This window comes from Bos javanicus, chromosome 5, assembly GCF_032452875.1.
Source record: "Bos javanicus breed banteng chromosome 5, ARS-OSU_banteng_1.0, whole genome shotgun sequence".
Classification (NCBI taxonomy): Eukaryota; Metazoa; Chordata; class Mammalia; order Artiodactyla; family Bovidae; genus Bos; species Bos javanicus.
The window spans coordinates 492,786-507,383 of NC_083872.1; positions in this window are offsets into that span (position 1 = coordinate 492,786).

A 14,598-nucleotide genomic window follows, 5' to 3' on the forward strand; every position below is an offset into this window, starting at 1 on the left:
TCCCACTCTGTGCAACCCCATAGATGGCAGCCCACCAGGCTCCCCATTCCCTAGGATTCTCCACGCAAGAACAATGGAGTGGGTTGCCATTTTCTTCTCCAAAGCATGAAATTGAAAAGTGAGAATGAAGTCACTCAGTCGTGTCCGACTCTTAGCGACCACATGGACTGCAGCCTACCAGGCTCCTCCATTCATGGGATTTTCCAGGCAAGAGTACTGGAGTGGGGTGCTGCTGGGAGCCAGCGTGGGAGTTAACACCCATGACAAGGTCATGTGGGAGAACCCTGACAGGCAAGGCGAGTCAGGGCTGGAGGACCAACCGCCCCCCTCCACCGGATCTGCCTGAGCATCTACCCCAAAACCAGAATCTGTCTGTTTTACTATTTTACAACTTTCACCAACTCCTCTGACATTAATGGGGGGCTATCCCCGATCACCTTTCTCTGAAGGAAATCAACTTAAAGCTCTAGTTATTAAGCCTCCTGGGAATAATAGGAGTGTTTCAATCCAAACCCCTCAGACAGCTCTCTAACTTGCCTGACAGGTTTACCTGGACTCATAGAGCTATGTATACGATTGTTTACAGTCTCCCAAACCCGAGAGGCATGGGAAGCTTAAGGTATTCAAATAGTATAGAGCCTCTCGGAGAGTTAGAAATTGTTAGAATAGAACTAGTAGAGGATTTCAGTGTTGAGCCAATGCTTGCTGCCAAGTTTCCACATCCCCTGTATTGTATCCTTGGAAGTGTATTAATTAATATAGTTGGTATATAGAAAAAATAAGTAGTGGCCTTGGCGTTAACAACTTTAGGCCCTTAAGGTAATAAATTCTTTCCTTTGTTGTAAGCCCACTGCACCTTTGCCCTATAGGAATGCAACTTTATCTAACACCTTCAGAGGATGGAGCCAAACTTTAAAATAATTACTCTTAGAGAAAATAAGTCTTATGGTTGACAAACCTTTATCAGAGTCATAAAATGTTAACAGGCCTTCTGGCCAGAAGATGATATAAATTACCTAAACCATTTGTATACAATAAGTTTGCAGAAAAGAAAGCCTGGTCTCGATAAGGATCAAAGACTGCTGACTTTGCATGGTTTCAAAGAGTCGGACACAACTGAGTGACTGATCTGATCTGATCTAATCTGATTATCTTCTATGCACAACTTAAGGTATATAAGCTCCCTTTGAAAATAAAGCTATGGGCCTTGCTCAAAGCTTGGTCTCCCCGTGTCATTCTTTCTTGTTTCTTTTTCTCTCCTTTTCTTTTCTGTTCTTCCTTCAGGACATTTAATTGGAATGCGGGGGTCCTCTGGGACCACTTACTTGCCTGGGCTTCTAAGACCCACTCTAGAAGGTGCCTAAGGTGGGGCACCTTCAGCTATTCGAGAGGGTGCCTGCGGCCTCTGTGGTCAGAGCAAACATGATGTCAGGGGTTTTATTGACTTTCTGCGTAAACCAGTTGTAATGAGCCTCTAATCTCTCTGCTTTGCTATTCTTTTCGCCAATGTCATCCTCCTGAGGGAATCCCTGGATCCAACCGGGGCTGGACCCCGGTAGGGTGCCATTGCCTTTTCCAGGGAGTAGATTTAGTGAGGTCTTTACAACCTCCAGCCATTCTTTTGATTCACTGTAATAACTAATTAGAGAGTCTATAACTCCAAGGCTTACAGTAGCAAGGGGGGTAATCTTTCTGCCCCCTTCTGATGCCTTTGTCAGAAGCTTTCGCTATCTCCTTTATACTTTAATAAAATTTTATCACACAAAGCTCTGAGCATTCAAGCCTAGTCTCTGGCCCTGGATTGAATTCTTCTCCTCTGGAGGCCAAGAATCCCGGCATCTTTTTGTGTGTCAGTAACCACCTTTCATCCTGGGGGCTCATCCAGGATTCTTCAGGACAAGGTAAGGATGCTTGGAGCTCTAGTTCTTTATTCTCCTAGTGAACACATTTTCTGCTGTACTTTGCTAACTCTACGGTGTGCTTGTGTGAATGCATGAATGAAACACCCTGCACCAAGCAAGTGAGGAGCCCTGATTTGCGGTTCTGCAGCCACCTCATACGGCTTATGGCAGAAACCTGTCAGGGGTTTATACTGACCTGCCAATGCCAAGGGGCACCCAATATCTCCTTTGGGAACCGACCAGAGATAGGCAAAGCATGTGGACTGAACTCTCCTTTCTCAGTCAAACATTTTGGTCTTTTTGACCATTTCATAACTGCTTGGAAATTAGAAGTACTAACCTAATCTGTAGGATCATAGACTTTAAGGGACTTGTGATCTATGCTGTTACTGTGTACTGTTACTTAGATCCCAAGCTTGGATTGGTAGTAAGGAAGCACCTAGCCTTGCTAGGCATGGAATGTTTGGAAGCTAGATGGAGCTCTAGCTCCAAGAGCATCTCTGAGGTTAAAGGTTACTCAGATTGGAACTACAATGGATTTCTTTTTCCCTTTGGTAATTTGCTTTTCTTTGCTATTTGGTAATGCTGGGTCTTAGTGGACCAGAGGATTCTTATACTGGTGTGGTGACGCTTGGAAGGAACATCTTAGTTTTATGTTTGTTTTGGTCCTATTGTGGTCAGGAATATACTTAGGGTTGTGCACAGGCACTAAGGTGAAAAAATGTTTCTCCCAAGTGGTCTTAGCCTGGGAGACATTCCGGAATGTTACTCTGCTTGCACCCCAGGTGGCATCAGAGGTAAGCAAGGTGTTAATGGTGAGGAGCTGGATTCCCTCAGGCCTACCCCTGGTCCATCCCCACCCCATCTGGATGGTAGAAATGGGAAGGATGAGTATGTCACTTGTGTTAGTAAGAGACAGACTAAGTCCAACCAGGAAAAAAATGCTTTGGTGTAAAGTCTGTCTAAACCCCATCTAGAGCAGAGAGGGGTGTCTTGGGTAGAAAGAGGGCGCTGGTCGCTTTTTTTCTCTTTTACAGATGGGAGCTAACAATTCCAGCCTCACTCCTTTGAACTGTATCTTGAAAAAAATGGGATAGATTTGATCCCCAGGGCTTAAAGAAGACACACCTGGTCTTCCTATGTGATACTGCATGGCCGTGGTACCCACTGGAGGATGGCAAATGGTGGCCAGTTGGAGGGTCTCTTAAGTATAATACTGTTTTACAATTAGACCAGTTCTGTAGAAAACAAGGAAAATGGGTAGACATAGCCTATGTTTTCCCCTTTTTCTCCCTGCAAAATATGCCAGACTTATGTCTTAAGGGTATAGATTTGGGTGTGACTCCTTCAGCTCCTTCCTGTCCTCCTACTTTGCTAGATGAGATGGAGGACAGGAGATAAATAAAGAAAAGCAGATTTATCCAATCTATCCCTGGGATCATATGCACAGAGCAGCTAGAGAGACTGAAGAACAGCCACACAAACTGTTGCCTCTTCATGAAGCACCCACTGGGAGAAATAATTAATCTATGAGAGTTTATAATTCTTTTTCTTATCAAGAAATTTAAAAAATCAAGGAGGATCTGGGAGACTATTTAGAGGACCCAGAAAAATACACTAGAGCTTTTAAAGGTGTTACTCTACTTTATGACCTTACTTGGAAGGATGTGATGTATATCTTGGGACAAACAATTACTCCTGACTCAAAGATTCGAGTTTTGGGAAAAGCAGTTGCTTATGGAGATGAATGGTTTTGTAATGAATCAGTAGGGAAGAGGGAAGACGAGATAACTGGCCTCTCCACTGGGAATCAGGCAGTCCCAACTACAGAACCAGACTGGGACTACAACACAGGTAAAGAAAAATGGGATCAGAGTAATTTTGTCATATGTATTCTTGAAGGACTCAGGCAGGTTCATGCTAAGCCTTTAAACTATGGCAAATCGGCAGATATATAACAGGAGGAGAAGGAAGCTCCTGGCAATTTCCTAGATAGACTGAGAGAAGCCCTTCGCAGATTCACTGAAATTGATCCCGAAAGTGAAGAGGGAAAAATTATCTTAAAAGATAGATTTCTCACTCAGTCAGCTCCAGACATCCCCCGTAAGCTATTAAAACAGGTGTATGGAATGTATCAGTCTTTAGATAATCTGTTACAACTGGCTAAGTCTATTATGGTAGGGAATATGAGGAAAAGAAAGAAAGGCAGAAAAAGACAAAGGGACAGGCAGAAGCCCTCACAATGTCTATGAAAACCGTTCTTAAACAGCCTGAGAAAAAAGCCCAGGGGGACCAAGGTGAAAAGGGATAGGCTTGCTATTACTGTGGAAAGGAGGGGCACCTCAAGCGGAATTGCCCTCAGGCATCTAACCCGCCCCCAGCTCCATGTCTGGTCTGCAAAGGACCACACTGGAAGAGAGACTGCCCCCAGATGTGTAGGTTTCAGGGGTAGGACTCTCAAGACAATCAGGACTGAAGGTGCCCAGGGGTCCCCACACAAGCTCCAATCCTAATTACACCTGAGGAACCCCAGGTATTAATAACTGTGGGGAGCAAATCTCTTGATTTCTTTTTAGATAATGCGGTAACTTACTCCGTGCTTATTGAAGCCCCTGGCCCACTTACTTCCTGATCCACTTCCATAATGAGGCTGTCTGGACGAGCCAAAACGTATTACTTCAGTGTTTCTGTCAGTTGTGACTGGGATTTGGTGCTATTTTTGCATGAGTTTCTGATTGTACCAGTCTCCCTCACCTCTTTTGGGGAGAGATATACTAGCAAGTTCCATGTCTATTTTAATAAATATGGAACCCTCCCTTTTTCTCCCTTTAACTGAACAAAATGTAAATCCTAGAGTATGGGCTGATGGAAAATCTGTGGGTCAAACACAAAATGCTATTCCTGTAGTTGTCAAGCTCAAAGATCCGCACTTGCTTCCACCTAAGAAGCAGTATCCACTGAAACCTGAGGTTAAGGAAGGGTTAAAACCCATCATCAAAAGTTTAAAGGAACAGGGACTATTAATTCCCTGTAACAGTCCGTGCAGCACTCCTAGTTTGGGTGTAAAGATATCAAATGGTAAATGGAGACTAATTCAAGGTTTACAAATAATAAACAAGGCTGTAGTTCCTTTACACCTATCCTTACACTCTATTGTCTGAAATTCCTGAATGAGCCAAATGTTTCTGAGTAATTGATTTAAAAGATGCCTTCTATTCAGTGCCTTTGGAGGAGGAAAGTCAATTTCTGTTTGCCTTTGAGGACCCTACACAGCCAGCTTCTCAGTTAACCTGGCCAGTTTTGCCACAGGGATTTCGTGACAGTCCTCACTTATTTGGACAAAGTCTGTCATGGGATGTACAAAACTTTAATGGCTCTGGAGCAGTGGTGTTACAATATGTAGATGATAGTTTGCTTTCTGCTGAGACAGAGGAAGCTTGTTCACAAGCCTCAGAAGACTTCTTAAACTTTCTGGCAGGCTGTGGTTACAAGGCATCAAAGGAAAAGTCTCATCTTTGTCAACAATCTGTTAGATATCTGGGCCTAATTATATCAGAAGGGACTAGGGCCATAGGCCCTGAGAGAATTAAACCTATACTAAATCATCCCTTACCTATGACTTTAAGACAATTGAGAGAATTTTGGGGAGTATCAGGCTACTGTCCATTTGTATTGCAGGTTATGGGGAACTTGCCTGGCCTTTATATAAACTTATAGCTGAAACTCAGCAGGCCCAAACTGACAAAACTGGTTTGGTCTCCAGATACTCAAAAGGCTTTTAAGGTTCTTCACACTGCTGTCCTGCAAGCTCCCACTCTGAGCTTGCCCACAGGGTCAGAATTTAAATTGTTTGTCACTGAAAGAAAAGGTGTGGCCTTGGGAATTTTGACACAAGCCTGAGGGCCTGACCAGCAACCTATTGCTTATCTAAGCAGAGAATTAGATGTAATTTCACATGGGTGGCCAACACTGCCTAAGAGTAATTGGGGCAGCAGCTTTATTAGCCCCTGAAGCTTTAAAAATAATTAATGGATGAAACTTTACTGTACTGACTTCTCATGATATGAGTGGAATCTTAAATTCTAAGCTTAATATTTGGATGACAGTAGGCTTCTTAGTCATTGTTGTTAGAAGGACCAGTAACTAAGCTTAAAGTTTGTGGAAATTTAAATCCTGCTACTTTCCTTCCTGAGAAGGAAAATGAAACACCTGATCATGATTGTTCCCAATTCCTAACTTTAAACTATGCAGCTCGGGAAGATCTAATGGATACCCCATTAGAAAATCCTGACATGGAAATATTTACAGATGGCAGTTCTTTTGTTCAGGATGGAAAGCGTAAAGCAGGTTATGCCGTGGTGACTGCTGAACAGGTTTTAAAAACAAAATCTCTCCCCCAGGGAACCAGTGCTCAGTTAGCAGAGCTTGTGGCTCTGACCAGAGTTCGAGAATTAAGCAAAGGGCAGCGGGTAAATATCTACACTGATTCTAAGTATGCTTATTGGACTTTACATGCTCATGCTATAATATGGAAAAAAAGACAATTTAAAACAGCAATAGTAGAACGTATTAAATATTTCAGAGAGATTGGGAGACTTTTAACTGCTATATATTGTCCTAAAGAAGTAGCTATTATGCACTGCAAAGGACACAACAGGAATGGGAGTAAAGTATCTGAAGATAATCAGCTGGCTGACTGTCAAGCCAAAAAAACCGGCACTTTACAAAACCCCTTCGCTACAGATGCCTTTGATCTGGACAGGTCCTGTGGAACAGGAAACACCACAATATACTGAGAAAGAAATAAAAATATATGAGAAAAAGAGGAGCAAAAATTACTAATAAAGGATGGTTACAGCCCGAGGATGGACGGTTAATAATTCCTGAAAATGCTAAATGGAAAATTCTTAAGGGTTTACACCAGAGTTTTCATTTGGGTGCAGACAGTACTTACCAGATGGCTTCTTGTTTATTTGAAGGTAAAAATGTAAAGAAAACTTTAAAGAACATTATCAAAAGGTGTGAAGTTTGTCAGAAAAATAACACAAAGTTTAAAAAGCTTACAAAATCTGGATTACAACAAAGTGGAAAGTATCCTGGAGAGGACGGGAAAATTGATTTTACTCATATGCCAAAAGCTAACCCTAAAATGGACTGGTGCAACACATTGTACTTTAACTATGGACATAATGTGACTTTCAATTTTGATTATACACTGTCTTGGTTCAATGACTATATCACTACACATAAGGTAAATAGGTCTAGATCTAATGGGTATTTTCCTGACATTTATCAAATATGGGGTGAGGTTATATGGCTAACTCCTGAGAAAGGACTCTAATATCTACTGCCACTATATGCTGGGAAGAAACAGAGCCATCCCCCAAAGTTAGTCAACAACTTAATTATAGTGATTGAAAACACTTGGGATTTTTGCCTCAAGAAATATTCAATGTAATCATTCCTGTGTTTTCCAAACCCAATTCAGGTCCTTTATTTGTCTGTCCAGGGACTGATTAGGACTGGACATCTCAGTCAGCTGGTTTGCTCCAAGAGACCTACTGGATATTTGGCTCTTACCTATGGGCATGGCTTCCCCCTGGTTGGATAGGGAGATGCACACTAGGTCCAGCCTTTACTCATGGCTTTATATTTTCAGAGATTCCAGAAAAGCCTTCTAATTTACCCCACCTTAAAACTCAGTGGGCAAGGTCTGTATTTCACTGGTATGATTATTTGGCTGCAGTGTTTGTTCCCTCTTTGGGAACTACAGATATTATGCTACGAGTGGATGCTTTGACTACTTTTACTCAACAGGCATTACAAGATTCTTAAAAAGTTATTTCAGCTCTTAATGCTGAACAGGCACAAATTTAAAAGCCAGTTTTACAAAAACAGATTAGCTTTAGATATTCTGAAAGCTGCACAAGGAGGAACTTGTACCATTATTCATATCTAATGCTGTACTTATATACCTTATATGAACACTAATGTTACTCATTTTACTAAACACATAACCAAGATGATTGGGGCCATGGATACTCATGAAGCCTCAATTGCCTCATTTTGGAAATGTTAACTTGTTCTCCATGGTGGAAAACTATCTTAATTACAATAATTCTGATTGTTCTATTTTGCTGTTTGCTCCCTGCATCTGTAACTATGTAATTGGAATTGTTTCTAGTCGCATGAATGCTTTTAAGTTACAAATGGTTGTCTGAGCTCCTACAAGTGCCACAGCCTCCTCCAATTATTACTTGGGGCCCCTGGATCAGAGACTCTCAATATGAGGTTTAGGAAAATATGTTGCGTTAACAATTTAGGGACCACACCCCTGAACAGCAAGAAGTAGTTATAGAATGAAGATGACACCCCTTTCCCTTGGCAACATAATTCTCCTAAAAGAAAAGGGGGAATGAGACAGTCAATTCCTAGGCAGATTTATAAGAAGTCCAGGGGTCCCCAAGGAGAGAAGGGTCTGGAATTCTCAAGGAGGAAAAAAGGACAAACATTTTTATTCCTCTACATTCCTTAGCATTATATAAAATTAATGTATCCTGCTTGAGGACAGTCTCTGGAAAAAAACCTTCTGGCTAATCCTGTCTTCTTAAGGTGTAAATTATGGGAGTAGGTCTAGTGAGATCTTTACAACCTCCAGACATTCTTTTGATTCACTGTAATAACTAATTACAGACTATATAACTCCATGGCTAACACTAGCAAGGAGGTACTTTTTCTGCCCCCTTCTGATGCCTATGTCAGAAGCTTTCTCTATCTCCTTTATACTTTAATAAAACTTTATTGCACAAAGCTCTGAGTGATCAAGCCTCATCTCTGGCCCCGGATTGAATTCTTCCCCAATTCAGGAGGTCAATAATCCTGACGTCTATAAGCGTGTCAGCAATAACCTTCAAGAGGAACCCCAAGCCTCCCACTGCAACTTGAGAAAAACCAGGAGATTCCCCTGTCAACGTAAGATGAGGCCCTTTTCTCTTACAGCACCTAGAGAGCAATCCCAAGTTCCCTCTCCAAACTCGAGAGGAGGCGTGACTCCCTTCATGCAACTCAAGGGGGCCCAGAGGTCCCCATCACAACTCCAGATGAAACCCGAGTTTCCCGCCACAAGTTGAGAAGAGCCCTGCGTTTCTCACCTCATCTGGAGATGAGGGCCCATTCCCTGTTGCAATTCAAAAGGAATCCCAACTTCCCTTCGCACCACAAGGGGAAGCCTGTGCCACCTGTTGAAACTCGAGTGGAACCCCGCAGATCCTTCTGCAAGGAAAAAGGACCCCAAGTTCCCCCTCAACTTGAGATCATTCATGATTCCCCTGCAAGGCCTTCAGTGGAACAGTGAGTATCTCTTCACAACATGACAGGAGGCCCGACTCCCCTGCTGATCCTCGAGAAAAAGCCCAAATTCCCCGCCTGAACTCAACAGGAGGTCTGACATCCCTTTGACAACTCGAGTGGAAAGCAGAGATCCATGCCTCAACACTAGACGAGGCCTGACTCCCCAGATGAATTTGATAGGAACCCTGAGATGCCTGTCCCCACTGGAGAGTACACTGACTTTACCGACTCAACTCGAGATGAGGCCCTATTCCACTGCAGTGACTCGATAGGAATCCCGAGGTGCCCCTCACAATTTGAAAGGAGACCTGACTTCCCTGAGGCATCATGAGCAGGTCCCTGAGGTCCCGTCACAACTCAAGAGGAACACCAAACTTCCAGGCACAACTGGAGAAAAACCACAAGAAAAACCACATGATGAGGCCCTTTTCCGCTGCAGCGTGTCGAGAGAAACCCCACGTTCCCTGTTGAAACTCAAAAGGGTACTTGACACCCTTTATGCAACTCAAGAAGTTCCCTCAGATACCCACCCTCACTCGAGAGGAATACCGAGTTTCCCGCCACAACTGAAGAACAGCCCCGTTTTCCCCTCCTCATCTTGAGATGAGTGTCTATTCCCCTGCTTCATGTGGAAAGGAATCCCGACGTTCCCATCTCACCTCAAGAGGAGGCCAGGTCTCACCTGGAAACTCGAGAGGATCCCCAGAGTCATGCCACAATTCGAAAGTACACTGATTTCCCCATCCACTCAAGATTCCCTTGAACCTGATTCCCCTGCACTGACTCGAATATAACCCTGAGTATCAACTCACAACACAAAGGGAGGACTGACACCCTTGTTGCACCTTTAGAAAAAGCCCCAGATCCCTACCTTAACTTGAAAGGAGGCTCCATAGCCCTTTTACAACTCGAGAGGAAAGCGGAGTTCCATGCTTCAACACGAGACGAGGCCTCACTCCCCTGTACAAATGTTATAGGAAACCCAAGATCCATGTCCGAACTTGAGAGGGTCCCTGAGTTCCCCATCATAACTCAAAAAGAACTCCAAGGTTTCCATGCCAACTCAAGAAAAACCACGAGATTCCCCCTTAAAGGCAAGATGAGATCCCCTTTTCCTACAGCACGTGGAGAGTAATTCCAAGTTCCCTCTCAAAACTGGAAAGGAGGATAGACTCCATTTATACAACATAATTTCACTTTCACTTTTCACTTTTCACTTTCATGCATTGGAGAAGGAAATGGCAACCCACTCCAGTGTTCCTGCCTGGAGAATCCCAGGGAGGGGGAGCCTGGTGGGGTGCCATCTATGGAGTTGCACAGAGTTGGACATGACTGAAGTGACTTAGCAGCAGCAGCAGTAGCATACAACACAAGAGGTTCCTCGAGATACCCATCACAATTCAAGAGGAACCCCGAGGTTCCTGCCACAACTCTAGAATAGACCCGTGTTCCCCACTTCATCTCAAGATATGGGTTGACTCCCCTGCTTCAACTCGAGAGGAATCCCGACTTTCCCCTCACACCTTAGTATGAGGCCTGTCCCACCTATTGTAACTTTAGAGGTACCCTGCAGTTCCTGCTGAAAGATGAAAGGACACTGAGTTCCCCCTCGACTCGAGATAAGGCCTGATTCCCGTGCACTGACTTGAATGGAACACGAGTATCCCCTCACAACATGAACGGAGGTTTGACTCCCCTGTTGCACCTCTAGAAAAGGCCCAAGTTCCCTGCCTCAACTCGACAGGAGACCTGACACCCCTTTTTAAACTCGAGAGGAAATCAGAGTTCCATATCTCAAAATGAGACGAGGCCTAACTCCCCTGTTAAAACTATTAGTTCAGTTTAGTTCAGTCACTTGTCGTGTCCAGCTCTTCGCGACCCCATGAATCACAGCACGCCAGGCCTCCCTGTCCATCACCAACTCCTGGAGTTCACCCAGACTCACGTCCATCGAGTCAGTGATGCCATCCAGCCATCTCATCCTCTGTCGTCCCCTTCTCCTCCTGCCCCTAATCCCTCCCAGCATCAGAGTCTTTTCCAATGAGTCAACCCTTCGCATGAGGTGGCCAAAGTACTGGAGTTTCAGCTTCAGCATCATTCCTTCCAAAGAAATCCCAGGGCTGATCTCCTTCAGAATGTACTGGTTGGATCTCCTTGCAGTCCAAGGGATTCTAGAAACCCCGAGATCCCTGTCGCAAATGGAGAGGAACTTGAGTTTTCCGCCTCAACTCAAGATGAGGCCCTATTCCCCTCCAGCAACTCAAGAGGAATCCCGGCGTTCCTCTCACAACTTGAAAGGAGGCATGACTTTTCTGAGGCAAAATGAGATGTTGCCTGAGGTCCCCAATGGAACTGGAGAGGAAAACAAAGCTTACTGCCACAACTTGAGAAAAACCATGAGATTCCCTCTCAACACGAGATGAGGCCTTTTCCCCTGCAGTGCCTCGAGAACAATCCAGAGTTCCCACTCAAAAATCTAAAGGAGGCTGAGCTCCCTTTATGCAACTCGAGAGTTTCCCCAAGATACAAGTTGCAACTTGAGTGGAACCCCAAGGTTCCAGCCACTCAAGAAGAGCCTCGTTTTCCCCAACTAATTTCGAGATGAGGGCTGATTCCCCTGATTCGACATAAGAGGAATCCGACTTTCCCTTCGCACCTCAAGAGGAGGCCTATCTCACCTAATGAAACTCCTGAGTAACCACACAGTTTCTGCCACAAGTTGAAAGGACACTGATTTCTTCCTCAACCCCAGAAAAGGCCTGATTCCCCTGTACCGACTCGAATGGAACCCCGAGTATCCCCTCACAACATGAAGGGAGGTCTGTCTCCCCTGTTGCACCACTAGAAAAAGCACATGTTCCCCGCCTCAACTCGACAGGAGGCCTGACACCCCTTATACAACTAGAGAGGAAAGTTGAGTTCCATGTCTCAAAATGAGACGAGGTCTGACTCCCCCAATGAAACTCGATAGGAACCCCGAGATCCCTGTTGCAACTGGAGAGGAGCCCTGAGTTACGCACCTCATTTTGATATCAGACTCCATTCCCCAGCAGCCACTCAAGAGGAATTTCGAGGTTTCCCTTGTAACTTGAAAGGAGGTCTGATTTCCCTGAGGCAACATGAGAGGTTCCCTGAGGTCCCTGTTGAAACTCGAGAGAAACCCAGAGCTTCATGATGCAACACAAGAAACACAACGAGATTCTCACCTCAATGCTAGATGAGGTCCGATTTCCTTGCAGTGACTCGAGAGCAATCCCACACTCCCCTCGCAACTCGAAAGGAGTCTTGACTTCCCTAAGGCAATATGAGAGGCTCCCTGAGTTCCTTGGCACAACTCAAGAAGAAACCCCAGCTTCCCACTGCAGCTTGAGAAAAACCACGATATTCCCGTTGCAATGTGAGATGAGGTCCTTTTCCCCTGCAGCTGCTCGAGAGCAATCCCGAGTTCCCTCTCAGAACATGAAAGGAGGCTAGACTCCCTTTAGGCAACTCAAGAGCTTTCCCGGAAATATCCAACATAACTCGAGAGTAACCCTGAGTTTCCCATCCCAACTTGAGATGAACTCCGTGTTCACCAGCTCATCTTGAGATGGAGGCCAATTCCCCTGCTTCGACTCGGTAGGAATCCCAATTTCCACTCGGACCTCAAGAGCAGGCCTTTCTCACCTATTGAAACTTGAGAGGAACCCCGTGGTTCCTGCCACAATATAGAAGGACACTGAGTTTCCCCTCAACTAGAGATAAGGCCTGATTCACCTGCACTGACAAGAGAGAAATCCTGAGAGGCCCCTCACAACTCGAAAGGACTCACGACTTCCCAGAGACAACATGAGAGGCTCCCTGAGGTCCCCGTCACAACTCAAGGGAACCCAAAGATTCCTGCCACAACTCGAGAAACACCTCAAGATTCCCCCTTCAATGCAAATTGACGCCCGATTCCCCTGCAGTGACTCGAGAGCAATCTTTTCCTCGCCTTCACAGCGCCAAAGGAGCCTTGACTTCCTTGAAACAACATGGGAGGTTCCGTGAGGTCCCCATCACAACTCATGAGGAACCCCAAGCTTCCCGCCATTGGAGAAAAACCATGCGATTCACCCTCAGCATGAGATGAGGCCCTTATCCTCTGGAGTACCTCAGGAGCAATCAAAAGGAGCAATTGAAAGGAGCAGTCGAAAGCCTCAAAAGGAGGCTTGACCCACCTTTTACAACTCGAGAGGAAAGCAAAGTTCCATGCCTCAATATGAGGCGAGGCCTGACTCCCCTGTTGAAACTTGATAGGAAGACCGAGGTGCCTATTGCAACTGGAGAAGAACCCTGAGTTTCCCACATCAACTGGAGATGAGGCCCTATTATGCTTCAACGACTTGAGGTAATCCTGAAGTTCCACTCAAAACTTGAAAGGAGGCATGACTTCCCTGAATCAACATGAGGTTCCCTGAAATCTCCATTGCAACTCGAAAGCAACCCAAAGCTTATTGCCACAACTCATGAAACACTACGAGATTCCTCCCTCAATGCGAGATGAGGCCCAATTCCCCTGCAGTGACTCTAGAGCAATCCTGCGCTCCCCCTCACAACTGGAAAGAAGACTTGACTTCAGTGAGGCAACACTAGAGGTTTCCTGAGGTCCCTGTCACAACTCAAGAGGAAGCCCAAACTTCCTGCCACAACTCGAGAAAAACGACGAGATTCCCCCCTCAACATGAGCTGAGGCCCTTTTCCCCTGTAGCAGCTTGAGAGCAAGCCCGAGCTCCCTCTTGGAACTCAAAAGGAGGATTGACTCCCCTTATGCATCTCAAGGGGTTCCCAAGATACCCATTGCAACTCGAGAGGAATCCCGAGATTCCCACCACAACTTGAGAAGAGCATCGTGTTGCCCACCTCATCTCAAGATGAGGGCCGATTCCCCTGCTTTGACTCAAGAGGAATCCCAACTTTCCCCTTGCACTACAAGAGGAGATCTGATCACCTAAAGAAACAGAGAGGACCCCTCAGTCCTTGCTGCAAGGTGAAAGGACACCCAGTTCCCCCTCAACTTGAGATAAGGCCTGATTCACCTGTACTGACTTGAATGGAACTGCAAGTATCCCCTCGTAACACGAAGGGAAGTCTCCCTCCCCTTTTGCACCAGTGGAAAAGTCCCGAGTTCTCCACATGAACTTGACAGGAGGCCTGACACCCCCTTCACAACTCGAGAGGAAAGCGGAGTCCAGGCCTCTACAGGAGACAAGGCCAGACTCCCCAGTTGAAACTCGATAGGAAAACTGAGATCCCTGTCACAACTTTAAAGGAACCCTGAGTTTACCCCGACAATTAAAGATGAGGCCCTATTCCTCTGCAGTGACTC